This window comes from Melospiza georgiana, chromosome 3 (genome assembly GCF_028018845.1).
Source record: "Melospiza georgiana isolate bMelGeo1 chromosome 3, bMelGeo1.pri, whole genome shotgun sequence".
NCBI classification, from domain to species: domain Eukaryota; kingdom Metazoa; phylum Chordata; class Aves; order Passeriformes; family Passerellidae; genus Melospiza; species Melospiza georgiana.
The window spans coordinates 84,589,527-84,617,456 of NC_080432.1; the positions used below are offsets into that span (position 1 = coordinate 84,589,527).

General features: G+C 40.2%; 1 protein-coding gene across 3 annotated transcripts in view; it reads right to left on the reverse strand.

Moving 5' to 3' along the window:
- KLHL29 (kelch like family member 29) overlaps positions 1-27,930 on the reverse strand; it is a 395,034-nt gene that overhangs the window by 304,002 nt on the left and 63,102 nt on the right. For all 3 annotated transcript variants that reach the window (XM_058019807.1, XM_058019805.1, XM_058019806.1), the window contains exon 2: positions 25,190-25,296. The gene's annotated coding sequence lies outside the window, so the exon portion shown is untranslated. The remainder of the gene's footprint in view (positions 1-25,189; positions 25,297-27,930) is intronic.

The following is a 27,930-nucleotide window of genomic DNA, read 5'->3' on the forward strand; positions in this document are numbered from 1 at the left end:
TGTGTTCTCCTACTCATCTCCCCATTTCCAGCAGCCCCAAAAGTGTCCTACATGGGACACAAAAATGCTTTACACACTCTCCAAATGAAAAACTGCTTTCTATCCCATTTTCTCAGTCTCAGGGAGAGCAGATCCAGTAGGTCCATTCACAACTTCCATGAAGACAAGGGATGTTAGCACCAAAATTAGTGGTCTAGGATTCAACACTGAAGGAGCCACAAAAAATTATTGCAATCTCTCTCTCCCTCCGAATACTTTGAGTTGCAAGATACTTACAGTTTGTACTTTGTTTATTTTGCTAAAGCAGATTAGCAAGAAAATGGAAGGCTAACAGAACATTAAGGTCAAGAATTTAAATGAAGTAGTTAGGAAAAACAAGGCTGTAATTCTCCTAACCACTCTACGTCAACCATCTTGCACATATACAGAAATTAGTGTTGTTGTAGAGGCTGGGGAATTTATGCTGCAATATACTTGTAACAGGAGAGTCACATTTATTGCAGGAACTTTTAATTTCCTAACTTGCACATTAAATTCCCAATAAAGCTTCATACTAACTGTCTTTTGGTTGTGGTGTTTAGGTTTTTTTTTTTTATTTATTTAAAAAAAACTGTTATTTCCCATGCTTTTAAAATAAATGAATGAAACAGTATTTGAATACTGAAATAAATGCAGATACCTTTTGCCAATTTTTATGTACAATTTACAGACTAAATGTATCAATCCACCTCACATCTATACCTTTCAAATCAATTACTGAAACAACCACAGTTAGTGTGCAGAATCCAACAGCACATGTAATTGGAGCCTTGCATATTAACACTTAGAGAAGCCTTATGGATGTGTGACTAGAACCTCAACAACCTCCAGAATTACTTCACACAGCTCAAAAAGACACAACACAGTTAAGGTTCAGGGTGGGAGAAGGGGACTTGGAAATCCAAAAAGCCCCACCCAGAGAGAACTGGTTCATGTTGTTAGCCTTCCTTCCCACCCTTCCCAAAACCCCTCAGAATCATGACTAACACAGTTTCATTTGACAATTTTTTCTGTAACTGAGTTAATAAAATCTGTGGGCCAAGAACACAGCAGCAGCTGCCCCAGCCAAGATGCCACCTACGCCTGCTTGAGAAGCACTTGGTGCCTTTAGTGGCCACAGCTTTGACTTGAGTTTTTCCCACCCAATTTGAACATTTATGCTTTTTCATTATATACTTAGCAAGGCATTTCTACCCTGATTAGAAGTTTTTGAGCCTCCTACAAAGGGCCAGCAAAATTTAGTTTAAAATGCTCTTTTTCTAACAACTCAGTGAGCAGGCTTTCTTCAGTAAGACATCAAATGCAAATATCTAGCACAAACTGTTTCACCCTAATTCATATGGGTAAAGGGAGAGAAAGCCCTACAGTTCCCCCCATCCAGGTCTGCCTTCAGGTCAGCATCTCTGCCAGTACAGAATCCTCACTCCCACACACTCCTTTCTTAAGTTCACATTTGCTTCAGGGAGGAAAAGATGCATTAAAAGAGGGATCCAGGACAAACAAAAGACCTCAGAGCTGACATAACCCAGCAAATATCTTCAAAGTGTTGTCCTTCCAAAACTAGGACTAAGGTACAAAACTATTTAAAAGCTCTTCTTCTTCAGTCCAAATTTGCAAGCCAGTCCAAACAGCAAAAGAACAATGACACTCTCACAGCAAGAAATTATTTCAGAAATGGAGGTTAGCAAGTGACAAACATTTCTATTTTGCAGCCTCGAGGTGCAGAGCAGATCCCAAATACCATTTAACATTGTTCATAGTTCAGCCCAGTTTCAAGAGAGGCTCTGTCTTTGAAATGACTGCTACGACTCATCCTACTTTCCCAGACCAAGGTTTTAAAATCCCAAAATAGCTGTAGCGAATGTGCTTGGTACAGTCGTGGGGAAGGGCAATCTGGGTCGTCTTCTCCTCCCAGAACAATGCTGAAGTCTGAAGTCTGGCCAGACTCCAGGAATGCACATTTTCCTACAGATGGCTACAGGAACATTTAACAGTAGGAACCATAAAAGACTTCCACTTCTAATTATGTATATTATGATTTTATTTTTTTAAGAGGGTGGGCTTCTCCCCTCTACCCTTTTTTTTTTTTTAAATCCTATTTAATGGTAGTCACCACATGCTCAGATTTCCCCTTTTAGAATTTATTTAGCTTTAAGATACCTCAGGCCAAAGAAACTTTATCTGTTCACTATATTAAAGTCCGGTACACTTCAGGGCAGACAGAACACTGCCACAGTACTATGTAAATCAAACCCTCATGCTAAGGAAAACAGCAATGCATGCAATGAGTGCCAGTCCACAGCCATTCAGCTTTAAGTGTCACTCCCACGTTTATCATATGAATAGATGAAGATTCCCTCAAAGCAACAGAATCTTAATTCTCTCCCCAGATTCAAATGTATGCATTCAGGAAACACTTCAAACACCAATATCTTTTCCTCCTAAGGCACACTTCTTGTCTGTAATTAGTTTCCATTGGTCAAGTGGGTTTGCCTCTATATACTGGGCTATAGGAATGTTTTAAGTGATGCTTTATGATTCATTCTACACTAATATGATTTTTTTTTTCCCTGCTAACCCAAAGTAGGAAGAAATGGAGAGAAAAAGGAGAGAAGTGAAAAAAAAGATCACCTGCAATCATATTGTTACACTGTGCACAGTTTATGGCTGGCTCACATCCAGTTTGTGGTTGTGATAAGAAATGTGTAATCCTATTATACGGAGAGGAGTCAGAATGTACAAATAGGTCCTGGAAATAGGAACTTCTCCTGTAAGATTATTCTTCTCCATAACAGTTCTGCAAGTAGGTCTAGACGGGAGCTCCTTGCTCTTCTCCCCACTGCTTAATGGAAAGCCAACTGTCAAAACAATTCTCAGCACAGGAGCGTAGATTTTTGCAGAAGACAAAAAGAAGTGGTTCTGTGCATTGGTGTCCAACATCAGCGTTAATTAGAGCAAGGGCTCCAAGCCCTCACAGGCTGGCACGTCAGGAGTGGATCCCATCACATCAAGGGAGCCCAGCTTGCTCCAATGCTGTCACGTTCTCTGAAGTTGCCAAATCCTGCACATTCAGCAGTTTTAAAGAAACATTAACTGCTTATCAGTGACAAAATCTGGTTCTCATGGCATTTTGCATTGCAGCTCCCTTAAAAGGAGCACAGGGCACTTGGGCTGCTAGAAATATGCTCTTGCACTGGAAGGAGGAAACCAAGTGCCACCTGTGCAAGTCAGGATCCCCTGGAGTTAAATTCCTGAATAACTCCAGCCCGATTATCTATTTTTCTAATTTCCTTTGTAAGACAATATTGCATTACTGTGGTTATGATTCAAAAAGGGGGTTATGCATTCCCAGGGTGCCCCACAGGCATAAGTGCTTTTGACGTAGGATAGATAAATTAAAATACAGGACAGTGCTCTCCTCAAAGACTCTCTTCACAAGGACCCTTGCAGCAGGGATGTGATGCTATCCATGCCACAAACAGCTGTGACCCCTAGGGAACCAGGCCAGTGATTAACCTTACTCCTGTCTGACCAAAATACACATTAACAGAAATAAGGGCTTTTGAAATGCAAAACGTTAAGAAAGAAGGGCTTTTCCTAGGAAAAGGAATAAATAAAACAACCCACCTCCAAGTATGTCATGCAGGAATAAAGGACAAGTAATAGAACAAGAGGTTTCAAGTTGCACTAGGAGAGGTTTAGATTGGATATTAAGAGAAAACTCTTCACTGAAAGGGTGGTCAAGCATTGGAGCAGGCTGTCCAGGGAAGTGATAGAATCACAATCCCTGGAAGCATTCAATAAACATCCAGATGTGGCACGTAGGGACACAGGTCAGTGATGAACATGGCTGTGCAGGATTATTGGTTGGACTCAGTCATCTCAGAGGTCTTGTCCAACCTCAGCAATTTTATGACATGGTCATAGGGTTGCAAGGAAAATACAAGCACCATAAATCAGCTGAAGCAGCAGCAGGGTACACCAGCTTATTATGAACCCCATCAGACTGTGGGTAGAGTAGTACAAGCTTCTGAACGAGCTGGTTTGATGCATTTGAAGATACCAAGCTAGACTGGGTGTATTTGCATGACACTGCAATTCCCTCTGTGACTGCAACATCAACCTACTCAGCAAGTACCAACAAAATGCCTTTAGCATCCTGTTTTCCAACTTGCTGCAGCAGCAGTGCTCACAGGTAGAAAATATAATTCTCTTCTGGGTAAAAAAGGGAATCTGAGATGAGAAAGAAAATACATAGTAGTATGAAAATCAAGATACTCTACAGTTACAGGCATAAAGGACAGTACCTAAATGGTGTCCTAGGTCAGGGGACCACACATTCATTTCCCTGAAGGATGCAGAAGGATATATGTGTAAACCAGAATTTAAGCATTTTAAATAAGCATGGTATATTTTTTAACCTTAAATAGTACTCTCCCAATAAGATCACTAAATTCTGGATTTTCTCAGCCACTCCATGAACAAAGCATTAGGCCATACAGACACAGGGCAGCCTCAGGTTGGACTGGATATCAGGGGCCTGCCAACCTCAGTGGTTCTGTCAATCTCTGATAAACTAAATAATATTTATTCCTTGGAAAATAAAGGTTGAATGTCACAAATTCTAAGTATAAAATAACAGTAAAGGAATCAGATTTAAATGATTCTGTTGAGTTAAAGGGAGCAATAATGCTGTGTTGAAACCCAATTAGCAAAGAAGCTCACCCAGATGTCATTAAAGTGCCTTTTGCACCAAACTACCTTCACCTGATCTGACAAATGGCAAATTACCTGATGTAGCTGGACTCTGTTGCACATTAATTAGAAGAAAACAGCAGAAGAAAGAGATGGAAGGGAACTGCACAAAAGCTGCATAATTTTCCTATTAATATAAAGCTAGTGTATTAATATGAACCTAGCAGTCTGCAAAATCTTTCAGTAAAAGGAAAGTGATGAGTAGTTCAAAGTAGTGAAAGACAACAAAAAAAATTAGAAATCATCCTGTTAAAAAAAATCATGAGACTTATTAAAAGTGAAATATGGATTCTTTATTTCTTCTGTGATTTTTAGGGTGTTGTTTCATTTTTTCCTAGCTTTTCCTCACCACACTTAGAGCTGGTACTGCAGAAAGCAGCAGCAGACACTGATGCATGCTCACAAAGACACAAATCCTCAGCCATTATTCAGCAAACAAAAGCAATGTCTTAGCTGCCCTGTGTGGTAGGGCAGGGCACTTAATCAAAACAGCCTTTAAGAAAAAAAGAGCAAATCATAATCATCTCCTGGGGCTCAGTCAGGGTTTCCCGAAGGCACCCATGGCTATCTGTTAATCCATGGCACTGTGGGGCCAGCTCAGGAAGCCCAGGAGGGTGCCTGCAGCCCTGGAGGGAGGGCCAGCTGACTCAAGCGGTCACGGCGCAGAGTGAGGGCAGCAGGGTGGCCCTGCCCTCCCTGACACTCAGCACCTGCTGTGGGAGTCACACACAGCCCACAGCCCGGGGGAAAACAATGGCACTGCAGCTCCCAAAGTCCCGACCACAACCCCCAAAGGCTTCAGACTCAAGCTGTCCTCTCCCCATCCATGCAACACCATCTCCAGTGCACATCCCTGGTACTGCCATGCATGTGGCATTAAATAAAGGTGTGCAGCTAAGGCAGGTCCCCTACCTCCCTTGTACAATCTCCTTGCAATAATGACCTCCTGGAGACCATCCTGTAGCATCAAGAGGCACTGTCATGATGACAGGGAACAAGCTGTCACCTGGGAGGTAAATACAGTTGTATTTTTGGGTGGAAACCACTGTACTTTGCAGATGTGCTTTCTTTGAAACGCTTCTATCCTTGCTTTGGAGGGGTAAGGATGATTAAGAGTCATCCTCTGACTTCTGTTTTCTGTGCTGAAATTACATTGCTGGTTTTTGATATCTGGCTGAAGTGTAACTGTCGTCATTATCAAAACAGAGCTATAGAGAAAATGGAATCCACCCTTTTGCAAAATCCTTCAGTGAGGATAAATCACATTGCCTCCATGTTTTTTACACATCAAAATGTACACAGGCAGAAATAAACCAGCAGCTGGGGCTCCAGCATAATGCACTCACAAAGAAAGATCCTTCCACATCTTTTCCACCATTTTCTGACAAACAGGCAGGCAGGTAACTGGGAAATTTTGTCTGAAAATTTCTTGATGATTTGGAGGGTGTTCTGACACCTTAGATGCTGCTTAGGCTGTGGAAGAACAAACACTCTCCTTGTACAAGCATACATCACCACAATACCCCTTTTCCATGTATGTTGGAATGGAAAAGACCATTTACGTAATTCTTAGTCCATATAGAGGACTAGAAAAAATAAAGATGTTTGCATAATTACAGGTCATTCAACAAGCCATGTTACATCAGGAATGCCTAAGGAAAGGCAAAAAGGATTTGCAAGCTTTAAGGACAATGTACATGATTTTTCCCTCCTCTTCCATTTGGTCCCTATTTCATTGTATATTATACAATCATGCATTTTGATATTTGTTTCAACTGCACAGAAAGGAAAAACGAAGGGAGGACAAAAACGTAGAAAATAAGTAAAGGGTGCCACAAGAAGTGTGAGGTTAGAAGTTAGTAGTGGAGTGAAAAGGAAAAGATTGTACACTGATCTACCAAAAAAAAGCAAAACATACATGAGCTAGGAAAAATTAGAGATTAATAAGAATTAGTCAGTAATTGACAGCAGGTTTCCCACTGACCAGTTATGATCTGGACAATTATGGTAGAAACAAACTTAATTTCTTCATTTATTCATTTAACAACTCGAAATACGGGAAAAATCTTCAGATGGAAGCAGTTTTTTACAAGATCTCTTTTCTCTGAGAAACAGTAAAAGCCGAGCTTGCCTATTAAAAAGCCTACTCCTGTTCAAATTGCCAATTTGAAGACTTCAGCCCAAGAAAATTCAAGTATGAAGAAATGCCTCCCCACCTCTGCAAGCCCAGCCAAGTCCCCTCATCAGTCTCCAAACCAAACAATGCCGTGCGAGTCTACCCAGAAGAACGCAGCTGAAGTCCCAGCGCAGTTTTCATACGGCTCATTGTTTGAGCTAATTTAATTAAAAGAGGGTCCAGATGATGATTATCCTGGCAAAAGGAAACTGCACAGACAATAAAATGGCAGACTGCCATGATCACTGTATCTTAGCTCTGAACAGAAAACAGAACTAAAGGAAGAGGATAAAACAAGCGCACCTTGCTAACCTTTAAAGCTGACATACTCCTACCAACCCCACAGGCTGGAACAAGACTCAGCTGTTGCCCAGTGTGCTAATTTTTGGCACTCCATTAAGTGCTGTGAACATGACCATGATCAGTTTAAGCAGGAAAATCTACCATCACAGTGTGCTGCAATGACAGCTTAGTCACACACACCGTCCATGCCAGGCACTGAAGGGGGCATTATTTATGGTCCAAGCCCTGGTGGGAAGTTCAGGTGGTTTAGGTTCCACTCCCAACACCATGGTGCAATTTCCCAGGGAAATGCAGTGCTTGCCTCCACCTACAAGAGCAAGGTCGTGTCAAGCTTATATGGTCTATATAAATATTTAAATATAATAAAATGATAAAATTTTAAGAATATATAAAAAGCTCAGGGACTGAACTTCAGCTGTCTACAGAGCTCCACCCAAATCAGAAGCAGTAAGCCTTCTATGGATACCTTTCCAAAAACCATTCTTGGATTAGGAATATTTCATAAAACTCTGTAGGGACATAAATCATTGCTGCTGATCTGCACACTCTCGTAGTTCAAAGTCTAGTAGTACCAAACTGAATTTCACTGGCTGAGAATAACTATTTCCATGAGCAGACATTTCTAAATTAGGGACGCTTTTAGGTTTTTCATAATGACTGGAAGATATTTTTTGCATGCAATTTCAATTCTCATCTACACACTCCAAACCAAAATTTTTTCCTGTTAATGTTGTACAAGTATATAAAAAGAAAAGGATTAAACAAACAAATTCAGCCTCTGCCCAGCAGATGTATGTTTTTTAATAGAAAAGCAAAAACGTAAGGAAAAAAAAGGTCAAATTATTCGATCAATGCCAAAAAGCAAGCTAGTGGGGAACTGGGAGTGAAGGTGAGCACATGATTTCAGCTATAGATTTCAGAGTTTGAGGCCAGCAGCTTACCTGATAGACCTCCTCTTGGCTCTTGGGCGTCTAAATGCATAGTCCACCTTTATAAATAAATAAACATACCTAAACCAGAATGAAGACACTTTGGTTTAATGCCTGAGAGGAAACTAGTTGCTACATTGAGAAGAGGTTCAAACCTATTTCTCTCCAACAGCCTTTGGGATACCACACAAACGATGAGAAAGCCAGAGATTTCAGTAAAGCAGCAGCTGATCACTTTGTCTCAGGTACGTCTCTGAAACAGAGAAAACAGATCACTGCTCCCAGATTAGGCTTTACAGGAGGCACACTGAGCAACTCCAACATGATTGTTTTGGAGGAGAGCTACTCTAAGCACTGACAGAGCCTAAAAGACACTGCATGATGAGGCAGAGGGAGTGTTCTATAAAGCTCTAACAGAAATACAGTCCTTTCAGATTGGTGTAGTCATCCTGTCTGTTTATCTCAGGTTAGAGGAACATGTGGAAGAGAGACCATAAGGCAACAGGAGCAGCCATCAGTCATCTTCACCTCCCGCCATTCTCCACTCCCAGTTTCAAGTGCTTTCTGCACTAACTCACACACCATGGGCAGCTGCTGAAGCTGCTACACCATCAAGTAATTGTGAGTGCTGGGAGGAGAGCCTCCTGCAGATACATCCTTTCCCAAACACACCTTTCTAACAGCAAGAAGTTTGAGACTTTTCTAGCTCAGACAATTCTTTGACACGGAATGATAAAACCCATCCACACAGCCAAGGATCTGCCCTCAGCCAGCAGTAATTAAAATTAATCATTCACAATTATTTTCATGGGTATGTTCAGAAAGAGACACCACACCGCCAGCTCGCTGACTCCTCAAAGCTGACAGACCTTGAAATAGGCTGTGGTCAGGTACAGCGTGTCCCTGGGTTTCAAGCAGTTAAAAACATGCTTTGCATATTGATTCACCCCTCCACCCTCAGTGCTGACAGCCAGAGCCACCCCTGTCCTCCAGCCCAACACCTGAGCTGGCATCAGCGAGAGGGATTGGTAAGAAAAGTGATTTTTCAAGTAAGTACTGCTATCATTATTGCTGCCCTGCTGGAACTCAGGGCCCTGTGAGTGCTAAAATTTCTTATTCTTGAATCGCAGTATCTTCTGAACTCAAGATTCTTCCCATTTTCCACACCTCTGTATTATGTTTTTAATCACTATCTTCTTTCCTTTCAGCTTCACTGGTCACTGCCTATGCTATTCTAAGGTAGAGAGGTTTTGAAGGAACAGAGTAGCCTGAAGGTTATCAGTTTCCATGCCTCAAAAGCCACTGAAGAAATTAAAGAGGTAAAAGAATTAATGAAATTCAACATAAGGCATTAGGACTGTCACTTTCTGGAACACTGTTTACTTATACAAGCAATTTTTATGGGACTGAACATTTACTATTCATGATAGCAGCCTTGATCAATTCTGCTTATTTGAAACTTACTGCAGAAACATAAAAGCATCTGTCTTACGTATATAAACCCAAAACGTGTAAGCAGCAAGACCAGGACTGTAACCAGTGCAAGGAGGAAGCAGTCTCACACCTAACAGACTGCAGATCCCTCAGCATCAACCTGCATAGTGCTCCTTCCTTCCCAGCAACTGGAATATTGATTTTTACAATATCTACCAGAAAAAAAAAGGTTTTCAGCAGATATAGAGAAGGAGGAGCAGGGTAATGGGATTGTCTGCTTCCCACACCACATGTGTTCTGTAGTTGGAGCTCAAAGCTGAATTAAAAAAAGAGATGGTGGAAGATCCAACTTCTTACATAAATCAGCTTGGCATGGCTTTCAGTCAGAAGACTTGAAAGAAACATATTCTGCCTTTGCTAAAATGGAAAATTGTCAGATAAATACGCTTGCCTTTTTAACTAGAGTGGTCTTTGTAAGTAGGTATACTGTTGTGCAGGAAACAGGAGCACTGACTGGAGAGTGGAGAGTTATGCAGGCAGGGCTCAAGAAATGTCTCTCTTTGGGAAATTATAAAATTATGTAAACAGTAGAACAACAGCAGCACTCAAGCTCAAGAGTCTCTCTGGCCATCAGCAGCACTACAGCAAGTCTGCAAACATCACCCCTGACTTCTTTATGTTTTATGCAGGGTACCCACCAACCTTATTTTTCCTGTATTGTTTATTTACCCCATGCTTCTCTTGTATTGTTCATCCCAATCATTAATCATCAGTTTCCTAATTCACACTAGACTCTCCTTAAGCCACTTTCTCACTGAAGATGGTATTCAAGGTGTAAGGACACTAAAATTTGGGGCTACCCCTACAACCTCTCCTTTCTGCACCAAAAGCCCTGCACACTTGCACTTGTAACTTAAGACACAATATTGTGCCAACTCACAGATTGGCTCTCACTTCATCCCCTCCTTCCACAGCCATGAGTATTCTCAGCTCACAAGAGCAGTAGGGATCAGTGTCTCCTGCCAGGCTGCCAGGGAAAGTCCCACCAGCGTCCCAGCTTCTCCCCTGTCAGGGCATTTGACTAAAAAGCCTAATTTTGACTTGTGCAGAATTTATATATTTTTATATATTTTTGCCCCACCTCACAAAATTTTGAAATTATCTGGGAGAAGGAACTCAAAGGTGTGAATCAGAAAAATAATTTAAAAGGGCAGGAGCCTGATTTCATAATATATTACAAGCACTTATCCCTTTGGAAAGTCAAGACTAAATTAATCACAGTTAAAATATTTTACAAGCTTGTACAAACTCAACAGGGACCTTGACTGAACTCTAGAATATGGGGAAAAAGAAAAACAGAGAAAGTGGAGAGGGAACTGATAGAAGCAGCATGAAGAGCTCCAAAACAACCTTGGGAAACCAGAAAGGGCACCACAGAATGGTTTGGATTGGAAGGGACCTTAAAAGACCACCTAGCTCCAGCCCCTCTCCCTTGGGGGACACCTTCCACTAGACCAGGCTGCTCAGGGCCCCATCCAGCCTGCCCTTGAACATTTCCAGGGAAAGGGGCAGCCAGAACCGCTCCTCAGGAAACAGCCAGAGCAGGGAGAGCAGTTGGGTAGGCACACATGCACATGGGAAAGACGCAGCTCATTGAAATTTCCTGGCTGCTCAAAGGAAAAAGAAGAGATCCCAGATGAGCAGGCATGGACTCACTCTCCCCCCCAGAGATGTGGAGCAGCTCTGTCTGAGTAGAGATGAAAGCCCTGTATCCTCTTCCAGCAGCCAGACAATCCTGCTAGTAATGGATTAAAGTGATTTAAGTAACTATACATTTAATAAGGTGAAAAGGGCAACGACACAATTACATTTTGATTGTTTTAAACTACATATTGCTTTGCAATTCTGCTCCTGTTTTAAATAAAAAGGCAACACTTTTTGCCAGAGCTGACATGGTATGAGTATATAAGCAAGGCAAAGAACACAAAAGAGAAGTACCATCTTCTATTAGTCAATTGACAGAGAATACAGATGAGCTTTCAGACACCAGGACCAGCAGACAGGAGATCTTCACAGAGCAAGGACCACTGCTCTCTAAATACATAAACACAAATGGACATGTTTGTATACACACATATATAAAAACTTCCTACCTTGCTTTAAAATCCAAAATGCTTTCTCAGTGCTGCCAATAACAAATAAAGCTCAAATTTCCTTTGGTTGGAGAAAGAAAATCACAACTAAGAAAAACAGACGACGGAAGACCCCAGCAGCAGCAGAAGACGCCATTAGCTATTACCTACTGTGATTATGGAAAAATGCTATTTTTGTATTCTGCAGCCTCTCTTTGCCATTCTTTTCATCCACCTTGAAAATGATTCCAGGATTTACGTAAATACGGTCATCTGGGGGTTGCATGCTCCTGGCTAAACCTCCCTGGCCCCTCCCATGGGAAAAAAATAAAAAATTCAAGCAGCAACAAAGAAAAGTTTTCAATGTTCTGACAATTTCTTCCCCATTTCCTAATGTAAACTCTGAGCAGTTTCTGTAAAAAACTTCACACCAGTAAATCTACATCAGCAATTTCTTTACCCTTTCTTTGAGAAGTTGCTGCATATAAGATCTATTGCTGCCTCATGGACAAACACACACAGAGCCTTTGGCACCAGAGAGAGATGTTTCAGGGCAGTGTGAGGATTTGATGGCTGTCTTAGCTTTCCTTGCACCCTGAGCAGCCTGCATAGCCTAACAGCATTAGCTTACTAACAGATATATTAATAGGTGTGGGGGGAGGGAAAGGAAGAGGGGAAAAAAAGCCACTAAAACACATTCCACCTACACATCTCACTACTAATCATAAACTCAGGTAGAAAGCAAATTGCTTCTCCAGGACCAGGAGAAGAAGAAAAGAACAATAAGACAAAAGAGGGGAAAAGCAACTATTTTCATCTTTTTCTGAAAATATACTAGTTGCTGTATTTATCAATTCATGATAAGGAATGAGAAAGTAAAAAGAAGAAAAAAACACAACCAGCACACCAAAAAACAAACAAACAAAACAAAAAAAACCCCACAAAAAACAAAACCCAAAAAACAATGGAAGAACTGCCACAACATCTTGCTGTTAGTAATTTCAGAGTGATAAATATAATGTTGGCCTCAGACTGCTAGAAGGATTAGATTTAGCTGTAAAACAAGTAGTGCAGTTAACAGTTGCTGTTGGGTCTGGTGTTAGGATTAGAAAGCACCGCTAATCACAAGAAATGTAAAAAGATTAAGAGGTGATGGTTGCCAGTAAGGTTTTAAAAGCATGTAAGTGCTGGAATTCATTTTGGGATTAAAATTCCTCAAGTGAAAAAAAAAGTAAAGGATAGATCATAAATGGCAGCCAGTTCCACCTGCACTGCCCACAACCCTTTCCCAAGCATTAGGAGAATTAATTGTGGAAAAGTGAAATGCATGCCATGGCTTATACTGAATGATCCTAGGGCAGCTTTAGAGAGGAGAAGCAAGTATTCCTATTCTGGTATCTATGAATGAACTATGGCAATCTAAAACCTGTTTGAGTTCAGAGATTTTGCTTACCAAAATCTTGCCTGGACACTGGAGTTGCAATTTTTAAAGGCATGGTAAAAGGAATGGTGATGGCATTTTGTATCTGCATCCTTTCAGCAGGCAGGATAAGACAACATGTTGATCTCCTAGTTTGCTTCCAGCTTGTGTAGATCCACCTCTAAGATCAGTTTATGTTCTTAGTTACCAAGGATAAACAAAGCTCCCCATGTAAAATAATCTGGAGTGTGCGAAAGAGAACTCCCAGAAAAAACAAACAAATAAACAAAAAACAGAAAGGAGAAAAAAAATATCTTGAGAAGACCTCTAAGTAAACACGAACTTTTAATAAACAAATTTGAATTCTGGATGAAAAGTTTTACTAAAAAAGCCTTTTAAACAGTGCAGACCACAGCATCTTGGTCAGATTCCCTTATGACAGAGTGGTCTCCATCAGCATCAAGTGCAAAGTTCATTGCTGGCACCCCCAGCCACCACCACCCCAAACTGCACAGTCAGAGTACAACACCTCGAGGAGAACACAGACTTCTGCCAAGCCCACCAGGTTCCCAACAGGCCTGATGGACAGCCAAAAGCTTCCTGGTGGTGAGGCCACCTAAAACTTGCCTCTCTCCCAGAGTGTCCCACATTTATCCAATGATTCAGAGTAAATTTCAAGTTTATCCAGGACATTCTGTGAGCACTGCCTCTGCACAGCCCTCCAAGGGGCTCAGACGCTGATTCAGACCTGCCTCTCTCCAGTCATTACTTAACCCTCTGTAAATCTCAACCTTGCTATTACAGGGGTTGGGGAGCAATAAGTAAGATCACTTCATCATTTTCTACACACCTTTCAGTTAAGTGTTCCTGGTGCATCTTCCTGGATGATTTTCAGACTCCCTAAGTCTGTTTTCCCTTCTGTTGCCCGAAAATGAACATTTTTTCCAGATGCTCGTAGCAGCAGCAGAAATAACCATCTTCCAAGAGTTATAAAACAGTTGTATTTAATAATAGAGGTGAAAGCATTGTGCATGATTTCTGCAGAAGTCTCTTCAGTAGAACAGATGAATTTATTCACTGCATTATGGAACAGTTTGAGAAAACAAGATCATACAATGTACACTGCCTCTATTTAAATTGTTTCATTTCTATTCATGAGTGCTCTGATTAGATACACTGAAAATATCATCAGTAAGAAATAAATAATTCTGCCAAATTAATAGTTGTTGATTTCTTTTACCTGAAAATGTAAGTAGCATCTCATTCACACTAGACAAAGCTACTATAATTTGGATATATCGATCTTGTTGGTTCAAGTCCACACAGCACATAGAGGCAGGTGTGCATCTACATTTTCTTAGCATCGAGCAACTTTATAAAATTGTGAGTTCTTTCATGAGTGGAGAAAGGCTAATATGCACTTTGCATGGAGAGGCTTTGTAGACAACTAGGGTGTTTTTTTTCCTCTAGCTGTTTTCCCCAAATAGAGGGTTGAGAGAAATAAATTGCTTTAAATGCAGAAAATTGTTTAGAAATGGTATTTCAGGGAATACAGGTGAATTTTCTGTATCACACAAAATTAATCCAAGCTCAGCAAATGCTCTTTAATTAGAAACACCTTTAGAAAGGAAGCAGCCAGAAGTAACCCTCACAAACATCTGTATATTAAGGGAGCTACTAACCAACCCCGAAACAGCTTCTCCAGGACCTCCCTCCCCATGAAGTATTCTCCTGGAGAAGCACAGAAAGGGGTGGATTTGTGCAAATGGAGCAGAATGTATTATTTAGCAGAAAGATCTGACTAATATTTTCTTTAGGAAAAAACAGACTAAAAACATAGAGTTAATATTTTGTTTTAGACATCGCAGAATGATGAATGCCAAATGTCCGCTCAGCTTATGAACATCTGAGGAAAAACCCTCCACAATCTGAAAAATTTTTCCAGTTTGAGTCAACAATGAATTCATCTAAGAATCAAATATAATTGCTGTAACATTTCAAAAAAATTTAAATGCACAGCTCAGTACCTTAAGAACAGCTTGTTTGCACAGCAGCCAAGTGATACACCTCAGAGAGCTACTGTTAGCTACTGCAGGGAAGATAAATCAAGAAAATGCTGAGTTGAGGTGCAATTTGACAGTTATTAGCAGAACAGGAGTAATTTGATGAAGGAAAAAAAATCTGACAAAATCTCAGTTCACAGCAACAGATTTTGGAAGCCTATTTGCACATAAATTGGAAAAAATAATTCTTGCATTAGAAACTGATGAAGATGAAACAATATACCCTAAATCCTAACATATTTGAAATTATTTTCTTTGATTCAAAGCCGATAATCCTGTAACAGGCAGTAACTAAACAGGAGCTTTAACAGACTTGCTCTGCATGTTGAAGCGACTGCACAGCCTGATCTTGATCTGGGGCCATTCAACTATCAGAATAACTGGATTTACTGCCATTCGCACCTTTGTTTTTGCCATTTGAAAGCATCTCCAGCACGCAAAACACTGGGCTGTGTTTTAAGCATTAGCAGCATAAATATCCCCTGGTGTACCGTATGCTTCACCACTGCTGCCTTCCCGTAAATCAAGCACACAGCCAATCATCTTTTTTATGTTGGGACTCTAATGGCAACTTTATTATTCAAAGTCAGGCTGTACAGAGCCACGTCTCATGGGGACACGAAGCAGCTCAGGAGCAGGTTTATGACTGAGCAAAGGAAGATTCAAATCTGGCCATGATCTTCCCACTACAACCCCACCACCTCTTCCAATTTATCTGCATCTTTCCATTTATCTCTTCTGTGTAAAAATCTTTTTAAAAAAACCAAAACTCCCGTAAGCAGGAAAAACAAATCAGAAAGCCTTTTCTGCTCTTCAGGAACCACCTCTTTGTGTCCCCATAAATGCTCAGCGTAAATGTTTTTGCTCACATACTTGTAAGCAGATAAGTTGTTCTTTACTGCATTCCAATTAAATACATAGATTAAGAGATACCTTTCATGTCATTATATCAAACTCTTCTACAAACATACAAAGGCATTTTATAGACTGTTGTCTTTTCTGCTTACTACTGAATTCTCACACTCAGCACAAGACGCAGTAAAAGTGAACGATACCCTTCCTGTGTTTACTGTGCCCACCAAGAACCATTAAAAAAACCAAATAAAACAACTTAACTATGATTTCAACAGCACAAACTGTTCTCCCATGCAGTTCTTCTTTTTCCTCTCTCCCCCCACTCGTCTTTCAGTTCATGAAGATAGGGAACATGAAAACTAAATGGATTTATGTGTAAATAATTCATCTTTTCAGACACATCAAACTAATACCTGAGTTCATCCAAGGGGTTCGCCAGATGTAGCTGATTCTAGTGGTATTTTTAAACAGCATTCTGGAGAGCTGGTCACAAAAGGCTGCAAGGAAATGCTGAACAGCTGTGTTGATAGAGTTGTTTTTAAACAACACGTGTTGAAATTCTACCTATCCTTACTGAACACAGCTGACAGGGACACATTCCCAGCCGTCCTGAACTGCCACTGCCTTCTGGAGACTCGTGCCTGCACAAGACAGGCTTTGTGAGTGGGGTGAGCTCTGGCACATCTTGGAAGATGAAGAGAATTACAAAGGCAGAGCATCGTTTTCCTGCCAAGTAGCAGGAAAACATGTGGCAATATAAAGCATCTTTAGGAGCACGAGTCCCACAGGGCAGGCATCCACACAAGCTGAGCTGATCCTGTGAGCCAAGCTGCCTTAAACCAAGATCCCATAGGGACTGGGAAGTGAAGTGATGGTAGTAACTCTGCTTCTCTTTAAGCCATGAAGGAAAGTAGAAAGTATTTTGCGCATTTTTAAACATCCTAAGTACAAACAATGGATTAATTCTTGCAGGAAGTCCAACAATTAACCTTTACTATACTTGCACGTCAAGTCATGTTTCTTGTGCTAAATAAACCATAGCAAACTCCTGCAGCTAAAAAGGGCAAAAAGAAAATCTAGGGACTTGTGGTTTTTGTTTTTACTCTTTTAAAAGCCAAAATCTAAACCGTTCCATTCTGCTTGCTTTAATAACACCAGTGATCTCTCTCCTGCACATGTTAGAAGAGGAGTCTGCAAAAGAGGAGGAGGGAAATAGGTCTTGCACACAACAAAGGTCTGTTCCTCTGATTTACAACAACTTCTCATTGTACAAACTGAATTAGAAAAACCTGCAAAGAAATACAATTAAATTTCAGAATATAACAACCATTTTAGCAACAGTGCTTTGTCTGTGCAGGAAATGGTTCCTTAAAGTGAAGAAATCATTTTGCCATTTGGAAACCTTGAGCAGGTTAGCAACCCACTACTGTACCAGAGATTAATTTCTGCAGACAGCTTTGTATCTTCAAATTCACTGAAGTGGAGATTTATTGTAACAAAAACAGAGAAAACCACTGGAGGGATATGTTGCAAGTGGAGCAGGGCAAAAGGAAAACTAACACTGAAAAGACAATATTCTTGGATTTGCAGTACAACCATCCCTGATTTATTCCAAGAGAGTTTGTGTTTCCAGTCTAAATTAACATGGCTACTACTATAACTTATAACACACAGAGATAAGATGTGATGAAGAGTAAAGTTTTGCACAATGTTCTTTAGATAAGTTTCCTTAGAAATAGCTCAAAATAACTTTAAGAATTATCATCTTAATGACATGCTTACCCTTGAGGGGAAATTTTGAGCCCTTCAGCAGAAAGCAACCTCACTGCAAGAAGGATTTTAATGGCTATGAGTTACTGTTTATGCAGTGGAAGCCCTCTTTAAATCAAGCATGTTTAAAAGTGTCCTTGTTCTGAAGCTGCCTGTATTGGGCACCCTATCACAAATTTATGCCCTCATGCTTGGCAGGGCAATTATGTCCATGGACCCACATAAAATGTCTGTGAGCAACATGGACTCTTCCACCCAGCTAATCTTCCCACATCACATAGAAAAATTAAGTGTTTCATAGTCCTTGTGTATGGAAGCCACTCTAAACCCAAATGTGCAACATTTTCTGTCTGCAAGGTACGTATAAAATACATGTGTGATGAGGACACATACATTAATTGATTATGACAAAGAACCACCACAAAGCAGTCCATCATCATAATGAAATGCTTACAGTAATCCCTATGGAATTATAGTCCTGATCTTTGGTGACGTGGAAAACAGTATTTATTCCCTACTTCAAAAACTAAGAACACTTGCAGCAATCTCTTGCTTGGAAGTTCAAAACTGAAATTCTTCTTACTCTAGCACAGCTGACAGCATTAGCTGCGGAGAAGCTTGCTTCCAGTAGAAGTGGAATGTAAAAACAAAGTTGCTGTGACCTTAACAATAATCCTGTTTGCATATTACAATACATTTTCCTACTATAACAAGGCAAAGTCCCTGGTGTTCCGGTCAGAAAAAGTCATCTTCCAGTAAAAGCATACTGTGATCAATAACATTTTCTTAATATATTATATTATCTCCCACTGAAACACTTTTTCACTTGGCATTTCAGGCTGCCGAGTAGGGGAAATTCATGACAAAACTAAGATAGTAAATGAGATACTGCAAATTAATTCCATCCAAGAACAATCTTTTCGTTCGTGAGCAATTTGACAAGCCAGTGTTGTCTGACTTCAGCAGAAGCTTTCTCAGCTTTCAAATACACAGGAAACAGAAGAATCTGCTGCACTACCATACCCAACTTCACTTCAGCCTGCATAATTTTGTGTTAAAATACATTAGACTTTCAACAGCCAACTCTGAGAACAGAATTAGTGGGGCATACTTTAAATATTAGTTTAGAAAATACACTGAGAAGTCTGCCACATCAACCCTGTGAATTTCTGTTTTCAAGTTACAGCCCAAAGCATGGCAGGGCACAGGAATTCTGCACTTCCTTAGAGGATTTGCCACAAACTCTCCTGCAACCCAGGCCCAAGTGATCACAATGCCAGGTGAAGGATCTCAATACAGCAAAGTTCAAAGACAGCTTTGTCACATGGGCATTACAGTAAAATACTTCTCCATCTGCACATCTGAAGTCTCTTTTGCTGTGATGAGTAGCAGCTTTATTGCCCCGTTATTGTCCTCCCACAGGCTGAAAGGATGACCTGGTGGCACACAGCCAGGAGCAGAGCCCGTCACGATTTTAACAACAGCAGTTGTGGATTTATTGAGAGCAGCTGGTGTTCAGTGTGGCCCAGGAAGGTGTGATCCCTCAAGAAGGCTGGGCTGTGTGCAGGATACTGGGATATTGTCAGTAGGATTACTGACAGGCACCTGATCTTGGCACGATTAGGGGAAGAATCACTGCTCTATTAATATTTCAGCATAAGGAATAAGGGGCAGGCAGCTGTTGAATATTCATGCTGTAGCAATGCTCTCTGTATGAATTCTCTAGCAGGCACATGTAAAGGCTGCACCATTACCCCAAAGAGTTTACCATCCAAAACCCCAATTAAAGAGATACTTTAGCATGTACCCTGCTTTAAGCTCACAGGGCAGGCTCACTGATTAATTGTATTCTTACAGTGAAGGATGTGCTCCATTTTTTTATTAACTCAAGACTCATGTTGAAAACAACATAAAAGGAGTGGGAGAAAACAGATGAAAATTTAATTTACATCTGCAAATCCCAACACATCATGAGATCAGAAACATGTAAAGGGCCAAACAACTCATCTACCCAAGAAGTCATTCATAAAAGATAAACATCCTTTTTAAAAGTGGAGGAAACTCATGCAGGGAAGATGCACAGTACTCAACTACAAAATAATTCCAAGAAGCTTCATGTATACTTCTGAGGAAGAGGAGGCAAAGTTAAGATTGGTGCCACTGATAAGAATGAGCACAGATGACATCTTAAGCAAACTAGATAGGAAGGACAAAATAATCAAGGCTTTGAAGGACAGGACTACGTTTATGCAGGTTCCTGGTTGTGGAGTTTTGTGGGGTTTTTAAATTTTTTTTTAAAAACAAAATAAATTAGGCAGAAAATCTTCATATAAATGAGTACTTATAAAAGACCCTTTCTAAGTGAATCATTTCTTTTACGATTAATAAAATCTGCAATCAGAGCAACAACATTCTGATGACTTTTTGCCATTTGCAATTATCGCTCATCCCAGCACCAAAAAGCTCATTATTATTAAAGCTGACAGAAAGAATACTTAACTGCTTTCATAAAAGAACTTACTTTTTTAAAAAAGAATCAAGTTTCTAAGCTTTCTTTCTACTTCCAAATCTTCTGTGTGAAAAAAGGCTATCCTAACAACCCCTGTGTGTGTCACCTTTGATTTCCAACACATAATTTGGATAAAAGCATCCAATTTGTACAGTAACACAATGCATTGCAGAATAACACTTCTTAGGTTTAAAAGCAGCCTACAAAGAGTATAGAGTTAACATAAATCTGTAAAAGTACAAATATATAGTTTATACCATAAAAATACATATTTTAACCTTTTTTATAGCAGTTTTCTCCTAAGTAACTAAAACCATTAAAGATACTGTAGGACTTGTAGCATTCCTACAATTCCTGTGAATAAGAGTGCATAATCTCTATTTTAAAGGCATGGAAGTTGAGGCACAGCTATTACTAAGACAGCTGTGGAAGAGACAGGAATGGGAACCATATCCAACCCCAAGCTCTTGTGACTAAATCCATGTCTATTTGACATGTATTATCTATAGGCAGAAATGAACACAGGTATTTTTGTTTTGGCATCTAAAGAAATGTTAAGAGTGAGTCTTGTCTGTGCCTCACTCCATCCTTGCTCCCCGACATAACAGCACAGTAAAATCAGAGTTCTCTTAAAAAAAAAAAGCAAAAAAACCCAAACAGACAAAAAGCCACAAAAACACACACAAAAAAAAAAAACCTCCAAAAAAAAACCCAACAAAAAATCCACCAAACCCCCCCCCAAAAACCCACAGGCCAACTCCCTCTGAAAAACAACCAACAACAACAAAACAACCAAACAACAACCCAAAAAAAAAACCCCAAAAAAACCCCAAGAAATGGATGCAAAGTCAGAAAATACTGCCTGACTCATAGATGCTTGGGAAGCACTGATTTGAGCTTTTTATTATCATGTATCCCCAGTTTGTCATGATTTAGTGGATGGTTAAAGGTGTGGAGCATGTGGTGAGCCAGAACCTCCCTGGGGTGTGCAGTAAGAGAGGTAACAGGTGCAAGCTGCATCAAGGGAAAGTCTGGGAAGGGATAAGGAAGAGGGACTGAGAGCAGATGCTCAAGCAGCAGAATGGCTGTGGGGAGGCTGCAGAGCCCTCATCCTCTGGGATATTGAAGGACTTGCTTGGACACGGACACAGCCCTGAACAACCTGCCCTGCCTCTGCAGTTTGCCTGATTTGAGCAGGAGCTTGGGCAAGATAATCCCTCCAAGGTCATTCCCAAACTGAACTGTTCTTTCAACACCATCCCAAAGACAAGTGAGGTTGCCGTTTGGTTTCTCTGCTGCATCCCAAAGCTTATCACAAATTCACCCAAGAAGTGTGACCCTGGATTTCTGTGATTAACTTTTTTTTGCTTTATTTGGCTTGCTCCTTCTTCTGAAAGGGATAAAATGGAACAAATCCAAATCTTTGCTTTCACTCACTTGAAAACTGTGAAAAATGAAAAGCAAAACACAATCACTCTGCTCAAGCTCCTAAACACACGTGGTCATTTGAGGTTTTGCTTAGAGTTTACACACCTTCCTGACTTCTCCTCCTAAGAAATACTCCAAAAACAATCAGTCTGCTGCGTAGGGAGACCCACAGTTATTAAAATAACTTCATCACCAAAACAGCTCTCAACATCATTTCAAATTCCTCCCCACCACCCGTACTATTGTAAGAGATGCTGCATATGGTGAAAATTAATTCAGTTTGAACCAGAAAACACTGGGGTTAAGTACTTCTTCAACTGGAATACAAAAACTGCAACCACACGTGACTGTCAGGATATACAGGGCTACAGTCAACATGCAGAAATACTATTTATATCCTTCAGAAAAACTAAGTTAAAAGGCTTTTTAAGGGGAACAGCTGAGCTAGGAATATCCAAAAATGGGTGAGACAGACAAGCGTGCAACTCCTACGTGCAACTCACTACCAGAAGGAGACAGTGGGAGCCCATCCTGAAACTCACAGCCTTTTCCAACAATTTCTCTCCTGCAACAGAAGCCTCGAAGAGGAAGCCTGGACACAGCTGGCTTCTCATTTCCAAATTACTAGTTTTTAATTCTTTTGTTACACATATGTTATATAACCAGATCACAGCCACCGTGGCAGAAACGCCCATGGGCATCCTACAGCTCAACAAAATCACTTTGCAGTAACTGGATATTCAGCCTAAGATTATCCCAGACACTTCATACTGATGTGACTAGGCAATGTGGCAACTTATCACAAGCCAGATTTACTAGACATTCCCCACCACAGAAAGTGAATTAAACTGTCACTCATCACCGTATGAGCTGCACTAGTGTAACAACTACTTCATGAGTTGAATAACACTCCTCTGAATTAAAACCAACACACTTTCTTGCAAGTCTTTATCCTCCTTTCTGCACATTTTCTTTTCCTTTCCACTTCTCTTATTTTCTGCTCAATTTTTTCCTCCCCTGACTTAGTATGTTTAACCCTCTTTGCTCCACTTGCACTCCAGTGCATTCTTTTGTTATCCTTGGCGGATACAAACAGAGGGATTTGCACAGGAGCTCCAGCCACCCTGGCCAAACTAGTAATGAATAACTCAGCACTGGACTACTACTGTCCTCTTGGTGCTTCCCCTAGGGAATCAGACAGCAAAGCTTCCAGGAAGACAGGACTACATCTCCTTTCCCCAAGAACCATCTGATCATCATGTCAAGCTAAGGCTGAGACTGTATTCCTGGGTGTTTCTTCTCTGGTATATCTCCCAACATACATGCTCTACTAAAATACAGAAAAAGCAGATGCATTACTCATCGTGAGGGCCACCAAAAAAAGAAAAAGAGCAGAACGTTTGATTTAACCACTACTACAATTACAGTTGTTGCCATCTGCAATTTGTAGCATCACACACACGCATGCAGGGACAAACATAAAGAAGGAATATAAAGTAAGTCTTGTTCATAACTCAGACTTGATTTCCAGCAAGTTTCATATACATATTATTATTATATACACTATTTATGGTTGTGTACTGGCAGTAGAGAAAAAAGGATTAAATACACTCTCTCATGCACACTTGTACACACCCAAGCATACACACAATTTCCTGATCTATTGTGAATATATTAATGAGAGGAATTGAAAAAGAATTTTAAATTATTAAAGTTACATGGAAAGCTTTAAGCTAGCTAGCTTCCTTTAAGCTAGCTAAGCTTAAAGAAATAAACTGATTTCCAAGAGAGTTTCACTATTTCCAAAGTGTAGCTCATGCACATTTATGGGAAGAGGTTGCCAGAAACATTGTGATGAAGGTGCACTGGGGATACCAAGGTGTTCAATAAGGAATCTTGTGAAGAAAGAGCAAATGCTGGAAGTAAGGAATGCATGACAGTGTATAAGAAAGATCAAACAAACTGAAAATATTAAAAATAATATGGGACTTAGTAGTCTTGACAGACAGTGGGTACAATCTGAGCCAGCAACATGCCCTTGGCACAAACCCAAGTGTGTCCATTCTGAGCTGTGCTGGTGAGAGCACAGCCAGCAGGCCCAGGGAAGCAATCTTCCCCTTTCCTGAAGGATTTGTGAGCCCTCCAGAACACAAAGGCTTTGATATACTGGAGAAAGTCCAGTGGAGGACAGTGGTGTCTGGAACAGAGGTCTCCCTCAGATCTTACTGCGTTTTCTAATTCCCCAAAAGGAAGGTACAAAGAGAACAGAGTGAGCCTATTCTTGAAAGGGCAGTGATATAACAAGTACAAAGAAGCTACAATGAAAGTTCAGGTTATAAATGAAGAAAATATCCTTCATGAGGTGGTGAAATATGATAACAGGGGTCTAACAAGGTTTGGGAGTCTGCATCCTTGGAGATATTCAAAATCCAACTGTATTTGGTCCCCAGCAACCTGCTTTAAAAGTGACGTTGCTCTGAGCAGAAGGCTGAACTAGACAACTGCACAGGTGTTTTCCAGCCTGAATTATCCCCAAAAAATTACATATCTGGATGGAAGAAGCAAGAAAGCTGGTTGAAGGAGGCCAAGAGGACAAAAGAAACAGCATAAAGGCACAGGATTAGCTCCATAATGAAAAAACAGAGAAGTGCAAAAAGAAGCTAGAAAAGGGAATAAGCAAGAAAAATAGCAGGCAGGATCAAGACTGAGGAAGAAGCAAAAAAAAAAAAAACCTCAAATCTCTGTTCACAAAATTTGAACTTTCCTCCCATAGGCAGGAGGTGAAAAATTCCACAAGAGTCATTCAAAAATGAAGTCAAGTATTTAAGTTTCTACTGTAATGTGCATAGTAGATTTGGATAAGAGAGGGAATCAGTTCTTTCTTTTCCCTTCCCATGCCCCTAAGAAACCAACTAACCTTTAATCTCCCTTTTCCAAATATTTGAACTTAATCTTGCAAACTTCACAGATATTTTAACTATGTACATTATGAAGAATGTTTCATTTGTAATATAAAAATACATGCACTTTTATCAGCTTAAAACTTAAAGTTCACTACACCCAAATAAACCTCTTACAGCTTTTACAGTTTTATAAGATATGGCCCCATGAGTCTAGGCCTATACACACAGAAAACTTTGCTCTCTCTTGGAGCTACACCACCAAATTAAAACACTCCTGATCAGGTTTACAGCATTAACATTTATCATATTACAATATTTTTCTATTATAACACAGATGCTCAGTTGCATGTGCTGCAATAGAGACTTGCTGCAGCCACTGAAATGGAGAGCAATGCCCAAATTGTGTTTCTGTAAGCAAGGAAGAGACCGTGAAAGAAAAAGCCACAAAAAAAAAGAGACATCTGCACACTTACCCGGCGATATCCACAATCTGTATCAAAATCAGCCTCAGGTATAACAGTCAGTAAACAGGACAGCAAACCCTTGCATTGAGCAGAAGACTTCTGGGAAGCCAGATTACCTAGAAAGAGTTGAAAAGAGTTACTTTAACACACAAAGATGAAATCACCAACGTGTAATGAGAATAGGCTTCAAATGAATCACAGCACCAGAATAAAAAAAAGAAAAAAGCTGCTCAATGGGAGACCACCATGATCAGAATAGAGAACGCAAACCCCAGAAGGTGACAGAAATTTGTTCCAAAGCACAGACAGTTAGATGCTGGTAGGCACTCAGGGTTTAGCAAAGAACAACCGATACCCAAGATAACATGGTGTTAACCCTCTAATCAAGGATGTGGAGGAGACCAGAAAGAGCACGATATTTTGCTTATTTAGTTGCTATCAAAGAGAGGATGAGTTCAAGCACTTGCAAAAACAAGGCAACCTAAGACTATTTAAAAGTTTAATAGTGTTCTAGAGTCTTTGGTAACACAGAGTTTGCCCATGAAATCAAAATAATCCCTGGAGATAAATTTAAAGGAATATATCTCATTTTAATGCACAGAGTAAAATGACTATTCATTAAAGCAAAGCAGTTTTATCCCTACAGTCTCCATCTCAGATGCAATATATATTGAAGTAATCTTTATGACAGGAAGTGGCATGTAATCCTGCAAGAATGAACTGCTGTTGTTATCTGCAAATCAATACAAATTTTTTTTAAGTGGATATAACTGTGCCTATTGATTTCATGTTTTTAGGCCTAGAGTTTCAGTTTCTACCAAGAAGATTCTTACAATGACAAGATTGCTGCATACATGTAATTGAGTTGATACAATCTGAGTGTGAAATTTACAGTGCACTTCCCTCTGCAATGCAATTGGGGCTTCCATCCCATTGCCTCAGCTTAAGCCTTTTTTCCTTTATATAAACTTTATGTATTTATAATAATTTTGAAGTGGTAGAGTAACACTTCACTAATCCAACCTGCCAGCTCTGGAAACTTTAGCACACAAAACATACCCTTGGAAGTTATCTCCCTACACTGCTAGGATATTATTTCAGAATATATGCATGACTTTTGCTATGTTTAAATAGCCTGACCAAATAATTTCCCTTGTGAAAGCCTAAAATTGGTTCAGTGCTGAATATTTACAGCCCAAAGAGGTGGGGTGAAGGTGAGGATGGTAAGGGTACAAGCACATAAAAAAACTGAATGACTTATTCAAGGTCACTTTGTAGATCAGTCAGGCAATGAGCTCCATTAAGAGTTTAATAAAACTGCTAAATTCCTACTATATTTCTGCAAATGAAGCATATAGCAACTTTGGCTTGACTAGCTGACCAAATGGCTCATGCTGCAATGAATGATCTGTAATGAGAGCTGGCTGAGAGGCACAATGCACCATCAGCCTGAGAAATGGGGGAAAAAGACGGAACCACTAAAAAAATGTTTAAAAGCATGGGCCAGATGAATGACATCCCAAATCAGGTTAGGAAAGCTGAAGTGCTGATAGAACTAAATCTGGCCTAGGACATCAAGGGCAACACCAAAGGCCTCTATAGGTACTTTTGTAACAACAGAGAAGACTTGTGAAAATGTTGGCCCTCTCCAGAAGGAAATGGGAAACCCAGTTACTTGGGATATGGAGAACATTAAGATACTCAATAACATTTTGCCCCAGTGTTCATCACAGGTGCTCCACCCACACTGCTCAAGGTGCCGGCAGGGACTGGGGAAATGAAGAACCACCCACTATGAGAGAAGATCAGAGCAAAGACCATCTATGGACCTGAAGGTGTTCAAGGCCACCTTTGGGTTGGAAGGAAATTTAAAGGTCAAACAGCTCCAAGCAGAAAAAACTCTGTGCTGTCTAAGCACTAGCCAGCTGCAAACTAGTTTCTTGAAAACATAAGATGATGGAAGAGGAAACACATGAAAGGCTGGGCAAAATGTGGAAATGTAAACAACATTATCCCTCATCATTACCGTTGAGTCCATCAAACAGAGCTCCATGCTCTTCCTGAGCCTGTCTTCTTTACAGGTCTAGACTCATTTTGGAGCTAAGGCTTTTCTAATAGCTGGTCTACTTATTTATTTATTTATTTAACACTACTTGAATAAATTGTTGCAACTTTTTAATTTAGTATTTCTGACTTTCACAAGATAATGAAGGAATATACCATGGACTACCTAAAAATACTGAAACAAAAAGGGAATATTATCTTTGTTTAGCTTTTAGTTTGCTGAAAACCAGCACTGTTTTCATGAGGCACTTTATGGAAAGAAGAAAAGGGAAATTACTCGAGGGAGTAATTTCTGTTTTGCATAGTGACTCATCATATCATAGTTACCCCATCATCTCCAAGGGCAACACTAGGCCAGAGCAACTCTGAAAGATCTCCTTAGGGAACCACACGCTTCTCAAAGCCATCTCAGGACTCTTGTTCCAGAACTTCACAGAATGGCAAAAAACATTTGAGACTAATAAAACGAAAATGGGTTTCAGATAGGGAAGAAGCCTGGGTAGCCAATGACAGTTTTACATGAAGGAAAGCTTTTTCTCTCTCACCTCAGTAATGAAAGACATGAAGAATACTGACAAAGCACATGGCAGGCTCTAGACAGCAGTGTGATATAGAAAGGCAAAACAACTCACAGCTGGATATGGGACACCTGAAGAAAGAAGAATCAGAAGGAAATGAAGGAACAA